Consider the following 14518-nt stretch of genomic DNA (forward strand, 5'->3'; position numbering starts at 1 on the left):
AATTAGATTAATCACAAGAGAACCCATAATTAATCTAATCGGAAATATACAACCAAATAAACCACAAAAACTGATGAATTTATTTGATCATGCTCGACATAAGAGAACTTACGGAGCCTGACAGTATATACATAAAATACGGATCAGGTAGGATCAATACTGCGGAATATACAAGAATTCATTATATTTTCCATCACTATTCACACAATGACATACAATAGACATAATCCTTGTCAACAAAAGATTTTAACCTATCTTCCATCAAAAAAATGACATAATAGGCTTAACTTTTGTATTTGTCAAAAGTTCATTCATTCTTTTATCAATACATGCATATAGACATATGAAAGACTTAACTTTTGACAAGATATGCGATAATCACAATTTACGGACGCAAACACACATATCCCATAACAAATTGCAATATATGAAACCATAAAGATTAATACTGCAAAAATCATCTTCCAAACAATTTTTTAGAATTTAAACAAATAAACCTAAAACATGAAGATGAAAATGTTGGACATAACTATGTGTAATCATAATAATGGCTATTCCAAACTCTAGTTATTCTTCTAAACAGAACAAGAAAATAGAAGATTTACTAGACAAATAAAATCAACTCTTTAGAGAACATGATTTGAAAAACACTAAACCCGGTCAGCAACTAGCAATTGAATATGGACGAGCTCATCAGTTGCTTTCTTCTATTAGTTTTTCAGAAAATCAAGATTCCTTGTTGCAATTCGGAGTTGTTCACGTACGACCTCAAAATCTCGAAGAAGATTTCCTACCAGTTGTGATGACATCTGAACTGGTAGTTTGTTTTCATGATCAATAGCATGATAGCATGTTATGAAAACAGGATTTTTGTGAAACTCGATAGTCTTTCCCTTCTTGACTTCATCATCTTTGTTGCTTCCATCCATTGTACACACAAAAAATTCAGTAGAATCTTTTGACCTTATGGAACAATGTATCAATTGATGACACATATATATAAAAAGAGGTTCCATAAAAACCTTAGGAAACTTTGTATACGTCCGTGTGGGTCAGGTGTACGTGCACTCGTGGTCACAACGCTTACTTGACCAAGGGGAATGGAGAAGTCGAGCTAGAAAAAAGGATGAACTACTAAATTTCAAGGGAATAATTGCTGAGAAGCAAATACTTGGAGGAAGGACGATAAACAGGGAATTTTTCTCAAAAGAGGATGATCAGAATTATCTTCAAGAAGGAAGAACTGGAGCGAGGCTCAACAGATTTTTAAGATCATCAACAACAAAACAACAAAAAGAAGAAATAAGGGAAAACATACAACCTTGACAGTATTCTCAAGTCACACTTCTTGAGACTATGAGCATCCTTCTTAGACTACAAGAAGAATGCTACATTGAGCAGTCATGTTGTATTCAGATGAGCAATTCGCTCATCAATATTGACTTCTTTTTTCTCCCCTTCGAGAGGATTTATAGAAAAATCACTTGACTTACTTGAAGGATTTTTATCAAGATAGGAACAAGAAGTACCTGAGCCAGTCTCTTTCCTTGTCGTTTTGATGCTCCATTTGAGTCTGTTTATGCTGATATTAAGCTCTGAGACTCGATTATTGATATGAACGAAATCTGTAGTAGACGACTTGGATCCACAGTCTTCTTTAGAGAGAGAAAAGTAACCCAACTTTTCTTTCTTTCTCCTATGCTTTTTTCTCTTTTCAGAGTTATTTAAGAAGTCAATTCTCCTTCTGCTATTGTCGGTATTTTTTGTTTCAAAAACACAATTAAGAAAAGTCTTATCACATAAGTTTTCTTGATTATCGACAATGCCTTTTACTCCAACAATATGAGAAACAGGTTTAACAACTTCTTTTGACATCCATGCAAGAATGTTGTGAAGTTTTTCATTCCTTAAAAGAAAACGACATCTTCTCTCAGAATGTCCTTTATTTCCGCAATAATAGCAGTTAAAAGAATTGTTCTTTACCGTTCTCTTGTGAGTAGATTTAGAAGGAGCAAAATCCTTGTTTCCGGAATCATTACAAGCTGCAAAAGGTTTCTCGCATGAAGAATTAACTTTAACAAAATTGATCTTACTAGTTTTTGGAGCGTCTATTCCTTTATAGCCAGTCCACGTATATCACGATGTTCTTTACATGCTCCAATCATAGAGGATAATTTTATAGAGATAGAATTGAATCTACTTAGACTCTCTTCCAGAGATTTCACTTTATCAAGAGCAGCAGCAAGGTCAGTCTCCAAGGATTTTTCTTTGGTGAGAAGACTGAGTTCTTTGTCATTAAAATTTTTTTGTTGAAAGTCATATCTTGCTTCAGATTCTGCAAGTTTTTCTTTCAGCACAAAGAGATTTCGTAGAAGATTATCACATTCGGATCTTTTCAAGCGTACATCTTCTTCGTGATCTTTAACAATAGATTGTAAGAGTTTATATCCACAATCATATCCCTTAAAGAGTTTTCTGAATTTTCTGTTTTCTTGACAAAGAGGACCCATGTATTTACTCAAGTAAGTTGTTGACTTCTATTGTTTCAAGTCACGGTCAAACAACTTGATATACTAAGAGACTTCCTCATCAAGACGTTGTCCTTATTCTGAATCAATGTCATCCGAAAGATCATCCAACTGATCATCAAGAGATTTCTCCCAGTTAAATGCAGATTCAGACAACGGACCAGAGACAAAGTCTTTTTTAAGATCTTCAGGACTTTGAAACTCACAAGGGTGACTCTGACCTGATGTTGCGTTATCGAATATATTCTCATTGTCCACAGATTCAAATCGCTACAAACACAGACTTGTAAGGTCTTTAACGTGTTTTCCTGCTCTGATACCAATTGAAAAAGTGGGGGTACAACAACCACACATAATATTTCGATTAGAAATCTGTATGGACTAACTCCAATATACTTTCAAGAGAATCAACTAGACTCAATCTTAATAAAGTATATCAAAGAGTTCTAATATATCTATATCTCGATTCAATTCTTACTCAAGCAAATAGAAATCTGCGAGTCAAATTGAATACAACAGAAATCACTTGAACGGTACCAAAGACCAATGTTCAAGTGTCAATCAATGTAAATCAACAACCAAAGGTTGGATATTCTAATTGATTGATCTTAACGCACTACCTGTGATATTTCAATTATATAAAAAAATACAATGCGGAAAAGAAATAACACAGACACCAGAGATTTTTTTAACGAGGAAACCGCAAATGCAGAAAAACCCCGGGACCTAGTCCAGATTGAACACACACTGTATTAAGACGCTACAGACACTAGCCTACTACAAACTAACTTTGGTCTGGACTGTAGTTGAACCCCAATCAATCTCACACTGATCCAAGGTACAGTTGCGCTCCTTACGTCTCTGATCCCAGCAAGATACTACGCACTTCATTCCCTTAGCTGATCTCACCCACAACTAAGAGTTGTTACGACCCAAAGTCGAAGACTTTAATAAACAAATCTGTATCACACAGAAAAGTGTACGGTAATAGATAAATATGTCTCCCACATAAATACCTACAAGTTTTGTTCCGACTTTTGATAAATCAAGGTGAACAAGAACCAATTGATAACCCTGAATTATATTCCCGAAGAACAGCCTAGTATTATCAGTCACCTCACAATAATCTTAATCGACGCAGCGAAAGAAGATATTGTGGAATCACAAACGATGAGACGAAGATGTTTGTGACTACTTTTATATCTTGCCTATCGGAGATATTAATCTCAAGACAATCGTTACGATTATACTCAACATGATAGAATCAACAAGATCAGATCACACAACTACGAGAAAGTAGTATCGGTCTGGCTTCATAATCCCAATTAAGTCTTCAAGTCGTTAACCTGGTTTACAAGAAGAAACCTAAGGTTAAAGGAGAATCGACTCTACCTAATACAACTAGTATCACACAGGAGGTGTGGGGATTAGGTTTCCGAGTTGCTAGAGTTCTCCCTTATATAGTCTTTCAAATCAGGGTTTGCAATCAATGTTAGCTTAGTAACAAAGCATTCAATATTCAGTGTTAGATAAAAACCTGATTATATTCAAGCTAATATCTTTCAACCGTTGGATCGAAAACTTAGCTTGTTACACACAAATGATTTGCACGATTTTAGGTTTGTGTAACCGTACCCAAACATGTATATTTGTTGGTTCAATAGTAGTTAACCAAATGGTTAGCCATATGAGCACTTTCATACCAACCATATTCTTCTTCACCATAACTAGTTCAAATGACTCAAATGAACTAGTTAGAGAGTTGTTCAATTGTATAAATCTATATAACTATACAAGACACAATCGAAGCAAAAACGATTTGATTCACTCGAATCGATTCATGAACTTTATAACCACGGTTTGGAATTTGCGTTCCTTAGTTTACATAAATATAAGTTCACAAGTAATCGTCTTTAGATATAACCAACTCAAGTTCGCAGACTTAGTTCGCGGACTTAAGTTCCCGGAAGGAGTTCACAAACTCCAGAAAATATTCTCGGGATGAGAACCTCCGCCAGTTCGCGGACTGAGTTCACATCTCTTGTTCCGGTTTTCCTGATCAACAAAGTACACATACTTTGGTTCAAGGAATAAGGACTTATACATATATGTGTTGCCACACGATGCTTATATCCAACATTGGCTATATAATCTAAACTCTCATTTCAATCATTGAAACATTATTAGAGGACGTTATATAGTTGTTATTCACAAACCATTTTTCGTCAAAGCCATTTTCAAAGTGATCGAAACATAATCATGACTTTAGTCACTAGATAAAGATGAACTTGGCCAAAGCGAAAGCTTACCAACACATATTCCGAGAAATAGATAGGCGAGATAAACTCGGCTCGAAATAGCAAATGTGTATAATCAAAGTATATATAGCAAAACGACTTTTGTCTCAAGATAGGAGATAGAGTAGATAGAGTTTTGAGTGATATATAAGTTCAAATCTCCACATACCTTTTAGTCGATGAAATTCTACCAGTTCCTTGAGTATTTCTTCGTCTTATATGATGATCACCATGGAGTTCTTGAGCTCAAATACACTTTCTATCCTAGTCCAAGTCTTAGCTATAGTAGACTAGAAATCAAGACTTATAGTTTTGATCACTAACATTGAAAAACATGCTTGAGATTGCAACGCATGCGAGTTCGACCGAGAAGTGCTCTAATAATCTCCCCCTTTGTTACAGATAAAATAGTTGGGTCTGGCTTCACAATCCCAATGAAGTCTTCAAGACGTTAACCTACAAGGTATCGATAGAAACCTAAGGTTAAAGGAGAATCGACTCTAGCTAATACAACTAGTATCACACAAGAGGTGTGGGTATTGGGTTTCCCAGTTGCTAGAGTTCTCCTTTATATAGTCTTTCAAATCAGGGTTTGCAATCAATGTTAGCTTAGTAAAAAAGTATTTGAAAAATAGGGGGTACAACAACCACACCTAATATTTCGATTAGCAATCTGTATGGACTAACTCCAATATACTTTCAATAGAATCAACTAGACTCAATCTTAATAAAGTATATCAAAGAGTTCTAATATCTCTATTTCTCGATTCAATTTTTACTCAAGCAAATAGAAATCTGCGATTCTAATTGAATACAAGAGAAATCACTTGAATGGTACCAAAGACCAATGTTCAAGTGTCAATCAATGTAAATCAACAACCAAAGGTTGGATATTCTAATTGATTGATCTTAACGCAGAACCCGTGATATTTCAATTATATAACAAAATATAATGCGAAAAAGAAATAACACAGACACTAGAGATTTTGTTAACGAGGAAACTGTAAATGCAGAAAAACCCCGGGAACTAGTCCAGATTGAACACACACTGTATTAAGCCGCTACAGACACTAGCCTACTACAAACTAACTTCGGTATGGACTGTAGTTTAACCCCAATCAATCTCACACTGATCCAAGGTACAGTTGCGCTCCTTACGTCTCTGATCCCAGTAGGATACTACACACTTGATTCCCTTAGCTGATCTCACCCACAACTAAGAGTTTCTCCGACCCAAAGTCGAAGACTTTAATAAACAAATCTTTATCACACAAAAAAGTCTACGGTAATAGAAAAATCTGTCTCCCATAGAAATACCTACAAGTTTTGTTCCGTCTTTTGAAATCAAGGTGAACAGGAACCAATTGATAACCTAGACTTATATTCCCGATGAACATCCTAGTATTATCAATCACCTCACAATAAACTTAAGCGACGCGGTGAAAGAAGATATTCTGGATTCACAAACGATGAGACGACGATGTTTGTGACTACTTTTATATCTTTCCTATCGGAGATATTAATATCAAGCCAATCGTTACGATTGTACTCAGCAAGATCATATCACACAACTACGAGAAAGTAGTATCGGTCTGGCTTCACAATCCCAATGAATTCTTCAAGTCGTTAACCTGGTTTACAAGAAGAAACCTAAGGTTAAAGGAGAATCTACTATAGATAATACAACTAGTATCACACAGGAGGTGTGGGGATTAGGTTTACCAGTTGCTAGAGTTCTCCCTTATATAGTCTTTCAAATCAGGGTTTGTAATCAATGTTAGCTTAGTAACAAAACATTCAATATTCACTGTTAGATGAACACCTGATTAGATTCAAGCTAATATCTTTCAACTGTTGGATCGAAAACTTAGCTTGTTACACACAAATAAAATGCACGATTTTAGGTTTGTGTAACCGTACCCAAACATGTACATTTGTTGGTTCAACAGTAGTTAACCAAATGGTTAGCCATATGAGCACTTTCATATCAACCATATTCTTCTTCACCATAACTAGTTCAAATGACTCAAATGAACTAGTTAGAGAGTTTTTCAATTGTATAAATCTTATATAACTATACAAGACACAACCGAAGCAAAAACGATTTGATTCACTCGAATCGATTCATGAACTTTATAGCCACGGTTTGCAATTTGTATTCCTTAGTTTATATAAATATAAGTTCACAAGTAATCGTCTTTAGATATAACCAACTCAAGTTCGCAGACTTATTTCGCGGACTTAAGTTCCCGGAAGGAGTTCACAAACTCCAGCAGATATTCTCGGGATGAGAACCTTTGCCAGTTCGCGAACTGAGTTCGTGGACTGAGTTCACAGCTCTTGTTCCGGTTTTCTTGATCAACAAAGTACGCATACTTTGGTTCCAGGAATAAGGACTTATACATATATGTTTTGCCACACAATGCTTATATCCAACATTGGTTATATAATCTAAACTCTCATTTCAATCATTGAAACATTCTTAGAGGACGTTATATAGTTGTTATTCACAAACCATTTTTCGTCAAAGCCATTTTCAAAGTGATCGAAACATAATCATGACTTTAGTCACTAGATAAAGATGAACTTGGCCAAAGCGAAAGCTTACCAACACATATTTCGAGAAATAGATAGGCGAGATAAACTCGGCTCGAAATAGCAAATGTGTATAATCAAAGTCTATATAGAAAAACGACTTTTTTCTCAAGATAAGAGATAGAGGATATGGACTTTTGAGTGATAGATAAGTTCAAGTATCCACATACCTTTTAGTCGATGAAATTCTACCAGTTCCTTGAGTAGTTCTTCGTCTTGTATTATGATCGCCATGGAGTTATTGAGCTCAACTACACTTTATATCCTAGTCCGAGACTTAGCTATAGTAGACTAGAAACCAAGACTTATAGTTTTGATCACTAACATTGACAAACATGCTTAAGATACCAACGCATGCGAGTTCGACCGAGCAGTGCTCTAACAGTATTCAATATTCACTGTTAGATGAAAACCTGATTAGATTCAAGAGAATATCTTTCAACCGTTATATCGAACTTAGCTTGTTACACACAAATGAAATGCACGTTTGTTTCGTTTTGTGTAACCGTATCCAAGCATGTACATTTAGTTATTTCAACAGTAGTTAACCAAATGGTCAGCCATATGAGCACTTTCATGTCAACCATATTTATCTTAACCATAACTAGTTCAAATGACTCAAGAGAACTAGTTAGAGAGTTGTTCAATTGCTTAGATCTCATAGAAGTATATAAGACACAATCGAAGCAAAAATGATTTGATTCACTCGAATCAATTCATGAACTTTATAGCCACGGTTTGCAAGTATGCATTCCTTAGTTTATATAAGTTTAAGTTCACGAATAATCGTTTTTAGAAACTAACACACTTAAGTACGCATACTGATACTCGGACTTAAGTACCCGGAATAAGTTTGTTTTCAGTTCACAAACTCCAGCATAAATTCACGGGATGTGAACTTCCGACAGCGTGCGTACTGGTATGTGAACTTCAGTTCCGGTTTTCTTAAGCAGCAAAGTGCGCATACTTTGGTTCAGGGAATAAGGACTTACACACGTATGAGTTATCACACAATGTTTATATCCTTTCTAGGTTATATTCTAAACTCTCATTTCAATCATTGAAACATTCTTAGAGGACGTTATATAGTTGTAGTTCACAAGATATTTTTCGTCAAATCGATTTTCTAGTAATTGATACTAATATGACTTTCGTCATTAGTAAAGATGAACTTGGCCAAAGCGAAAGATTACTAACACATATTTCGAGAAATAGATAAGTAAGATAAACTCGGCTCGAAATAGCAAATGTGTATAATCATAGTTTGTATAGCAATACGACTTTTGTCTCAAGATAGGAGATAGAGTAAATAGACTTTTGGGTGATATATAAGTTCAAGTCTCTACATACCTTTTAGTCGATGAAGTTCCACCAGTACCTTGAGTAGTTCTTCGTATTTGTATGATGATCTACATGGAGTCTAGAGCTCAACTATATTTTCTATCCCAGTCCGAGACTTAACTAATAGTAGACTAGAAATCAAGACTTATATTTTGATCACTAACATTGACAAACATGCTTGAGATAGCAACACATGCGAGTTCGACCGAGCAGTGCTCTAAGACCTTCTTCTTTGTTTTTCTTTTTGTTTCTCTTTTTCGTCGGTGGATTACGCCGTTATTCTGAATTGTATAGTTCTTATGCGATCATCATGGTTACTTTAATCAATGGTTCTCGCCATTTTTTCAACTCTGAAGTTTCTTTGGGGATCGCCATTATTGTCTCCGCCTTCTTTTTATTGTTTTCGAAATTTTTTAACCAGTGTAAGTTCTGATCCTTTCTTCTGTTTATTCTTTATAGTGATGATAAGAGACCGATGAGAACTCCGAGGCACTAGTCGTTCTTCCGGCATGTCTGATGCCGCTTTCTTGGAGACGGTGAAGACTAAGCATAGTCTTCAGAGATTTCAAGTTACCTTTGCTACTACGGAGGGTCAAGCCGGCATCTTGACAAAGAAACTCCTTGAGGATAATCCATGTGGTCCTAACGAGATCATCCTGGCGGAGGTTCAGCTCGATGCTGGGCTTCTCCTTCATCTGTATTGCCCACTAGATTCCTTTCAGTACGAGGTACTTTGTTAACTTAGCCCCCAACGAGGTATATTTCAACTCAATGGATTCTTTTATAGGATCGACCTAGAATGTGCTCGGCGAAGTCAAGGCAAGGTTACTGAACATGGGTTGAATGAGTTTGTCCCTTCTCAGATGGATTTGTATACGCCTGCGACTTTTATGGAGAACTATTGGTGTCAACAGTCTGATACCTTTGAGGGCTTTGGAGTTGGAATTTATAAATCTCGGTGACCTCTTCGAGGTCCTCCTCTTATATCTGATTTGGATCCTCCCAATCCTAGAAATATTACACTTCGCAAGACTCATGATCCCAAGTGGTTTTTAGCTCCTCTTCGCATTGCGGGGCCTTATATTTTTGTTTGGGATTAAATTGGTAATGTTCTTCCTGGGATTCCCGAGATACATAGTCATCTACCACCTTACAGGCCATGGGAGCTTAAATGGGTCCCTCCTCGTAGGTGTTCATCACAAACTGCTCGACCTATTGAGGATGCTAAGGTAGAAAATACCGTCTTATTGTTTTAACGTATATATACCTTTCCCATGTTTTATGCCTTAGCATCTGACTTTGTTTGATTGTTTTGGCAGAGGAGGGGGGTTGCTGATGGTTATGGGCCATCTACTGCTCCTGTGGAGGTTGAAGAACATGCTCTGGATGTCGATATTGGTGCTCTGTTTGGTGAGAATGAGATGGTGGATCTTGGTGATGCATTTTTTGATGATCTTTACCAAACCTTGTTGGATGATCCTATCAATCCCGATGGCACTGCTACCTTATCGGATGTGAGGATTCCCCAGGCGAGTAATCTCGCTGATAAGGATGCCCCTCCCACTGTAGGTGCTCGGGTTGGGGGTGGTGTTGGTGATATTGTTCATGTGGTTCTAAGTGGTGGTGGTGTTGGTACTAGAGTACCAGGTACTTTTGCTGTTGGTTTTCCTTCTGCTCCAACGGTTCCTTCTAGTTCGTCTTCCACCGTTTTTGGTGGGGGTCCGAGGTGATGAAGATGTTGTGCTAGGATTAGTATGCTCGGTTGAGCGAGGACGAGAAAGATCGTATTTTAACTTATTTTCCTAAGTCCGCTCAGCATCAACTTGTGCAGGCGGTATGTATTAAAACTTGACTATATTTGTAATAATATGCTATAAGAAGATGAGAAATCTTTATCTGAAGTATAAGATCGTGATGACAAATGCATGTAAGGCTGTCATCCTTCGTGAGCGTCAAAGAGTTGTTGCGGCTGCTGCTGCCAATGTTGTGATTCCTCCTCCTCTTGCTGATCCCGAGTCCGAGAAAGTTGATCTTGATACCGCCGAGGGTGAGGATCGGATGGACACTTATCAAGGTGCTCCTGGTGATGGACAAGCTTAAATTCATCAATTCTCCTGCTCGTATAGTCCTTGCTTTTTAAGAATTTTTTATTTTCTTCTTTTTGTGTTTAAGCCTCGTATTGTTTTCGAGGGGATGTTTGAAAACATTATTTTCTTGGTAAGTCCCCGCGCCTCTTGTGAGGTGCCGTTTAATTGGTTTGATTAGTCAGCATGCTAAACAAGTCTTCTTCTGTATTGGAGGCATTATTTTGCTCCTTATGTTTTGGTAAGTCCTCATATGTGGGAGGAAATGATACTTTCTTTTGAAGTAGTTGTTTATATGGATGATAATTTTTTTTATTAAATTTCATCATATGATGTGTTTATTCTTATGGCTCTATGGGGGGAGGGGGAGGAGGTTTTGTGTATGCTATCGGTTCAACCATGGTTGAGAAAGCCAAGGAGTGATCAGTTCCATAATCGGACAGGGCATCTCTTACGGTGTTGGACTTTGAGTATATCACATTTCCCTTCTTGCCTTAGTCTGATGCCTTTATGGGCTTGGTTTTTTAATAGTGTCCATTTTAGGTTACACTTGCCCCTGGGGTTAAGTGATCAGTTATTTGAGTCACTTGCTTATTAACCATTGCTTGGAGGGCATTGCATTAGGTCTATTTCCGTCTTAGATAGCTTAGGGTGTCCCCCACTTCATCTTACTTCATTTGGATAGATGGCATTGTCGTAGGTCTGTGTCCGTCTCGGACAGCTTAGGTATTTTACCCGCATCATTCATTGTAGAATAGAAGGTGTGGCTAGCATCGGGCCATAATCTTGATGGGATTTTGTTTTAATGCACATGTGGTATGATTATTCGATATGGAAATGAAAGAAAAAATAAGGCAAAAAATGAAGGCAAAAAATTGCAAGCAAACAAGTAAAAGAAACAACTAAATAAACACAAATAAAAGAAATATTTAATGGAAATAAATGTGCAAAAGGAGTAATTTCATTATTCTCAAAATAGGGTTTATAAGCCCTTAGTACATTCTAGTAAGATTCCATGACCTTTTTACAAGTAGGGATTGAAACCCTATTTTCATAGCTTGATCTTCTATGCATTAGGTTGTTTAAGCATCGTATTGCTTGAGGTACTTAATGTTCCATGGGTGTTATAATTCTTACCCATTGGGTTTGAGAAATTTGTATGCTCCATCACCTACCTTGGCGATGAAGGTAAGTGGTCCTTCCCAGATGGGAGCAAATTTTCCTGACTCGCGCTGGTATGGAGGGATCTTGCGCCAGATTTTGTCGCGTGGACTAAATTGCCTCTGATGAACACGTTTGTTGTATTCTTGGGCCATCTTCCGATGGTAATTTTCTATTCTCTTAAGAGATATTTCTCGGTTTTCCTCGAGATCATCTAGCTTAGCGAGTATCATGTCCGAGCTTAGGTTCTTTTCCCAACACTCGGTCTTAGTTGGCGGAATCATCGCTTTAGTTGGTATGATCGCTTCCGTTCCATAAGTGAAAGAAAAGGGATACATCCCTGTTGATTTTCTTCGAGTGGCCCGATAGACCCATAGAACATTGTGTAATTTCTCACACCATCTAGCCCTATGTCCATCCAGCTTCGTTTTGAGCATGTCAGCGATGGTTTCGTTAGTGGCCTCTGTTTGATCACTACTCTCGGGGTAGATGGGTGCGGATTTAATCTTCCTGACCTTGAATAAGTTAAAGAGGAGGTCCATGTCTTTCCCTTGGAGTTGGCCCCCATTATTTGATACGATGGTGGCTGGGATCTCGAAACGGCACATGACGCACTCGACAAGGAATTTAATGATGCCACCGCCTCTGGTGTATCTGAGGGCTGATTCTTTCACCCATTTGGTGAAGTAAACCGTGGTCACGATTAAATATTTTCGTTTCCCTGTATCAGCTCGTAGGGGTTCAACGATGTCAACTCCCCACTTGGCTAATGGCCAAGGGCTTAGTACAGAATTTAAATCCATTGAAGGGGAATGCCTTCGTTGGCCAAATTTTTGGCATTCTATGCGAAGTAGTTCGTTTGCATAGTATTGTGGAAGTTTACTGCTGATGAGAATGTCGCCTATATATATCTCTAGGGTTTTACATGTCCAGCCGTCAGACATTTTCTCCACAATTCTCTGGTAAGTCGTGCCAGCATTTTTTAGTACGAATGGTATCTTAGCGTAACATTATAGACCTCGGGCAGTGAAGAAAGCAGTATGCTCTTGGTCTTCCTCGGAAAGTGGGATTTGGTTATAACCCGAATACCCGTCCATTAGGGACATTAGTCCATATCCGGACGTTGCTTCTACGAGCTGATTAATACTTGGGAGTGAAAACCTATCCTTTGGACAAGCTTTATTAAGATCGTTGAAATCAATGAAAATTCGCACTCCTCCGTTTTTCTTTGGTACTATCACCATGTTAGATATCCATATCGGATATTGTACTTCTCGGATGACTCCTGATGCCTCCATCTTATTTAGTTCTTTTTGAATTGCCTCGTGATACTCCGGCGCCACCTTGCGCATATTTTTCCTCATGGGATTGTGTTGCGGATCAATCTTCAAGTAGTGACAACAGACTTCTAGATCTATTCCAGGCATATCTTCCATGTGCCATGCAAAGACATCAGAATATTCTTTTAGCAATCGCACTAATTTTTCTTCTTCTTCTTTTTCAAGGAGAGTTCCAATCTTAACCATACCCGGATTTTCGGGTGTTCTGATATTTACCTCCTCTATAGGCTCCGAGGCCGAGTAGTTGGACTTAATCTCTCCAACATCATAGAGGTTCTATAATTGCTGTAAGGGCTCCATGGGTGAATCTGAGATTGGTACATTGAATGAGGCTGGTACATTATCCGAGCCCCTCGCTTCGTTTGTTGCTGCTAGGTATGCATGATCGCTGTCGTAGGCGTCAAAAATAATTTCACTTTCTTACTTAACTACAATAATATAGTAAGTGGTAGGAAAGAGTTCGTATCCACAGAGAGGCTTTTGTTGTTATGTAATTTTCAGTTTCTAAGACAACCATGGGGGATTTTTGTTTTAGCAAATATAATAAAATAAAGTAAAGCAAAGCAAATAGTTGGAATAATCAATAAGGAGAATATATTGGTCATGGGATAGTATCATTCACAAACATGTATTTTCATCAATGACTAGAATTGATATTTTAATCTCGCATTTATTAAAAGTCCTAGGATACCTTGATCGCAAGAATATCCCGCTAATTCCCTAATTTCATCACAACCACATTAAAAGATGCATATGTGAATTCTTCCTAGAAAGCAACCCAAAGTGTAAAAGCAAAATTAAGTTTAACTCCCTAAAAGCTTTAAGATTTATGGAATAAGACTAATCAAAGCAAACAAACGTGTAAAAGCGCTAATTCGTTTTAACCAAGGTTATGATTCATATGTGACTAGTAGGATATATCACTACAAGCACTACCCACAATTATGCTACTTAAAATCAGGGACAAACAACTTTTTCGTATTGAAAACCCTAATATAGCTCTAGATATGAAAGCAAATCGGATTGATTCCGGACTCAACCAATCAACCAATCAAATCATATGATAAAATAAACCATGAATCATAAACAATAAAGTTGAGACAAAACTAATTCATAGAATCAAATAACATGCTTGAGAAATCAACTTTTATCCCATAACCAATAATTGTATT

Source organism: Papaver somniferum, chromosome 6, assembly GCF_003573695.1.
Source record: "Papaver somniferum cultivar HN1 chromosome 6, ASM357369v1, whole genome shotgun sequence".
In the NCBI taxonomy this organism is placed as follows: domain Eukaryota; kingdom Viridiplantae; phylum Streptophyta; class Magnoliopsida; order Ranunculales; family Papaveraceae; genus Papaver; species Papaver somniferum.